The sequence below is a fragment of the Notolepis coatsorum genome (genome assembly GCF_963971535.1).
Source record: "Notolepis coatsorum genome assembly, chromosome: 1".
In the NCBI taxonomy this organism is placed as follows: Eukaryota; Metazoa; Chordata; class Actinopteri; order Aulopiformes; family Paralepididae; genus Notolepis; species Notolepis coatsorum.
In genome coordinates, this window is record NC_140165.1 from 157,065,950 (window position 1) to 157,070,933 (window position 4,984).

Here is a 4,984-nt window from a genome sequence, read left to right on the forward strand (position 1 = left end):
GAATGAAGGGAATGAAAGGCCCAGCCAGCCGAGGGATGTGACAGCTTGACCAACACACCAGTGGCCTCAGTCAACTGTTAGCTATTTGCCACTGTTCCCTCAAAAGTTATAAATACAACTAATTAGTACATCTCCTTATGTCTGGCCTTGTAGGAGATAAGCGATAACGGCCCTGCTGTCCACACCCATCACCCCATGCCTACATTCCCATCTCATGGGATCAGCATTAGTACTAGTGTTAAAGCAGAGAGGGGTATATAAAGGCCCCAAGAGGTCTCCTCCTCGCCGCACCCACAGCTTCCGCAAACCTCTCCATTATTAACGCAGCTCTTTCTATCATTAAAGCCTATTTCTATTGCTTTATACGTTTTGTGGGTCTGCCATTTTGATCTTCTCTTCACCTTTAGAAATAGATATTATCTTCCACTTCCTTAACCACTTCCTACCTCTTCAACCATGATGGAGCAGACCAAAACAGACTTGTCGTGTCCGGACTATGGCAGGGATGCCACCCAGTACCCACTGAGAAACTGGTGGCAGCCCAGCTGGCTTTTGAACCAGGACTTGGGACTGACGCTTTTCTCCCTGGCCCCTGGGGACCTCAGATGGGTGGACTGGCTCCAGAGAAGGTCGGCAGCCAGCTCCTGGCCGGGGTACATGCATTCTCCTCTCATTGTGCCTCATGTCCCTGGCACCATGCATCACCCCAGCCCCAGAATGAGTCAAGCAGAGGCAGCAGGACTACCGGAGATTAGCAACGAGCAGTATAGGTGGAGGTTTTACCTGGATGTGTTTCACTTCTCCCCCTCAGAGATCACACTCAGCGTCAGCAATGGCTTCCTGGAGATTGGAGGTACTACCTAGTATGGATAGTTGGCTTTAGTAAGGCTTGGTACTAAGTCTTTTTCCATATATTTTAAATGTTTACTGTACATCAAAATCACATTTTACACATTGTAACCCTTTTTCTCTTGTATCTCTGTGTATTATATAGTAGATACAATAGAGGTCTCTCACAGTTCATCAACATATCCTAAACTAAACACTGGAGTAAAGGGGGTCATGAGAAAGCAGAGCCACTGGAATAACGTGTGCTCAGGGAAATTAAAATCACAGCTGTGTCAGAAATGAATTTTTATGTCGAGTGGTTTCTCAGTGTTGCTTGATTCCACTGTGAGTCTTCATATTCTTTCGTATAATTGATATTTGATCCCCAGGGAAACACGAGGAGAGGCGAGACGAGCATGGATTTATCGCTAGATGCTTTTCAAGGAAATACAGGTACGCCAGCTCAGTAGAACTGATATTAAACAGACAGTGACATATTCACAGTTTGAGCAATTACAAACACCACCAGTCAATGGAATATTGCACAACGGGCTTTGAGGAGAATTACATTTCTACATTTCACCAGGCGGCAGATATATTGTGCCTTGATATCAGTGTTTCCAACACCTCCACACTAAAATGTGGCTGTGTTTTCAGACTCCCCATTGGGATTGATGTTAATAAAATCACCTCTACACTTTCTGGAGACGGAGTCCTGTGCCTGGAAGCTCCATGTCTTGCATCCTCCATCCCTGCTGACATCATCATTCCTATTCAGGTGACTAGGATTGGGACGAATATTATAATTTAAGTGACACATTTGAAAACAAGTGTATACATATCCACAGATTTTCACGGACAAACGACCAGAAGCATCCTGATAGAATAGATTAGAATAGTACTTGATAGTGAATGTACTTAAAGCTGCAGTAGGCAACTTTGGATAAATTACCAAGAGTCAGTTTACCTGCCCAGCAGAAATAAAGCAAGCTCTGCATTACTTTTGGGAGTCTGTGGAAAACCTTTGTTGTGTGTGCATGTGCTTTAAAAATGATGCAGTTTGCTCTATTTCTGCTGGGCAGGTAAACTAATTCCAAAGTTGCCTACTGCAGCTTTAAGTAAATGCACCTCTTACCTATTGATTCATGAGAACTTGATTTGACTTAGTATTTGAAATAAAATATGCAAATACCTTATAGGGTGGTACTTCGCAGCTAAGACACCTCACCTTTAATCATAACTCTTGTAGGATTAAAAATCTTTTCAGTTCACCGTTGACATTTAATGCCCTCTTCTACATAATTCATGTGCTGACAAACTGTAGGTGGAGAAGGCGACCACGGAGGACAACGAGAGAGAGGACAGAGACGACCAGCATGCTGCACCCAAAGCTTCAGAGGCCCCAGAGTCTTCCCCTACAGAACCCACCACGGAGGCATCTGATCACAGGGAAGAGTCATCCCCTACAGAACCCACCAAGGAGGCATCTGATCACAGGGAAGAGTCATCACCTACAGACTCCACCAAGGAGGCATCCGATCACAGGGAAGAGTCATCACCTACAGACTCCACCAAGGAGGCATCTGATCACAGGGAAGAGTCATCACCTACAGACTCCACCAAGGAGGCATCCGATCACAGGGAAGAGTCTCCACTAAAGGCCGCAGGAGAAGAAACCCAACCTGGCAGCACCAGAGCTGGGCTAGAGCAGCATGAAGAGAGGAAGGAACAAGAGGAGACCCACGGCGAGCCAACCGAAGATCCCCACCGTTTGACACCTGCAGAGGAGAAAAGCACAGAGAGTCTTCCAGAACCTTCTGAGCACTGTGAAGCCTTGGACAGCACAGACGCAGCCGTTGCCGATCAGATAGAGGAACCAGCCCTGGATGGAGAGTCCCAGCCACCGGAGGGCTCAAGCCAGGTGACGGAGGAGCTTGCCCAGCCTGAGGGGCACGAGCTGAGCAAGAGTCCACCGCCCGCGGACCTGAGCCAGGAGCTGGAGGCGCCAGACACTAAATAAGATCATACCAAGTGGAAAGGGAGAGAGAGAGAGAAAGAGAGAGCCATCATGGCACCAGGAATCTGTTGTGAATCCAAATCTCTTGGTGATCAGCTAGCACACGCTTGTACTAAGACACTTCTAAATATGTAGGCACTGCATATTAGCCATAACCATGCACCCTTTGGAGATCCAATAAAACAATAGCATGAGAAAAAAAACGAAATGTTGTCTTCTTGTAACTGATAACATTGTCTATTTGCATTTTATCTTGTACACACTGTCTAATAATTCTTAGTGTTGATTCAACCTTTAATTGACTGTATGTCATATTCATTCAGTCAATCTTTACCAAAGAAAATATGGGTGTCTAAACATGAATAGGTGATTAATTATTGTGCTGTTTCAGCTAAGCAGCTTTTACATTAATCAGGTACTTTACATAATATTCTATCATACATTTGCACAGCTGGGCATTAGGAAGTTCTACATGAATAACTTGCCTGGAGATAAACTGGCAGGATGTGGCTACCACAATGACAATGATGACGGCACCACAACCCCATGCATAATACCATCCGATAATAGATTTGTATAGTCGACTTTGATTGGCCCAAATGTGCCGATAGTCGACTATGGAAAAAAGAAATTATAATAATTTATTTTTATAATCATTCCATTTGGGCTGTGGGGGGTGCTTAATGTCTGAAGGAGTCGACTGAAGGCTTCTTGTCCTCTGCGAAAGCATGCAATTGGTCCACTGATGGATACATCTTGATATTTGTCTAGTCTAGTGTGTTCATTAGACAGGTGAAATCCTCTTTCAGTGCCTCTGTGCCAGTTTTCTTAGGCAGTTAGCCTCAGGGGCGGATTTAGGATTATAGGAGACCCGGGGCTTAGCCCAGATAGGTGCCCCCCCCCCCCTTTTTTTTTCAGGCAAAAAAGGGGGTCGTGCCTGACCCCTTCCACGGCAGATTTTTTTCGAATTTAATTAACCTGTACGTGCAATTTCCTGCAATATAGAGCCTTCAATCTTGACCAATAAAGCTGCTCTTTTCACTATAAAACTCAGTTAACCATAACGTAGTTATGGTTAGATTTATATATTGGGGGGGGGGATATATCATATTTTTCATATGATCAAAAAGTGGTGGAGCAAGCATACCTTTGCTCCCCCAAGTTCAATAGTGGGAGAGCAGAGATGCTCCGAATGCTCTTATGGCCAGGCATCTATGATTCACTGATACAAAGTAAAATAGTGCAGTGCAATAAAATAGTTAGTAAAATAGAATAAAATAATGCAATAGTGCATTGCAATAAAATAGTTATCATCGTATTTTTTCGGGAGGCCGGTAAGGAGTGCATTGAGATAAAGGCATGGATCTGGTTTTCAGCGTCCTTTTGATTTATAAATGGCCGTACTTTAGCTATGTTTCTAAGGTGGAAGAATTAAGTTTTTGTCAACTTGTTGATTGTGATTTAAAGCTTAGGTCTGAGTCTACCATGACACCAAGACTTAACTCACTCAAATACAGTTAGCAGCTGGATAGACCACAGATGGAAATTAGCTTCTACTAAATCTGGTGCAAACATATTTTCATGTAACAATGACGAATTGTCAAAAATAAAAAAAAATAAAAAATATTTTTTTTAAATAGATTCGGGGCTTTTCAGAAAACATTCGGGGCTTGAGCCCAAGTAGCCACCCCCTAGCCCCGCCCCTGGTTAGCCTCTCTGGTATGTACACCATTAGTGTTAGCCACGCTTCTAGGCCTCTTTTAGAAAGAATCAATAAAAAGACTTAAAATTATTTAAAAAAAATATTTGCATTCGACTAAGAGGTTGGCAGTCGACTACGGCTCCTTTCGATCGATTAGTAGTCGACTATTCAACTAATCGGGGTTAGCCCTAAATGGAAGTGTCAACATTTTTGGCCCGGGTCTCGGCCGCTGCCACGCTTCGGGCTCACGCTGAATCACATGGCGATGGACGGCAATCTCATCTGGTACTAAGCCCTTCGCTAATCTCGTGCCCAATTACTTCTGTTGTACAACAATAACAAGACAGGCGTCCTGGATCGTTGGGAACCAGGCCTGCGAGTGGCGCGGTTCTCAAAACAAAAGACACAGATGTGAGACACGTGCTGGGAGATTGGCA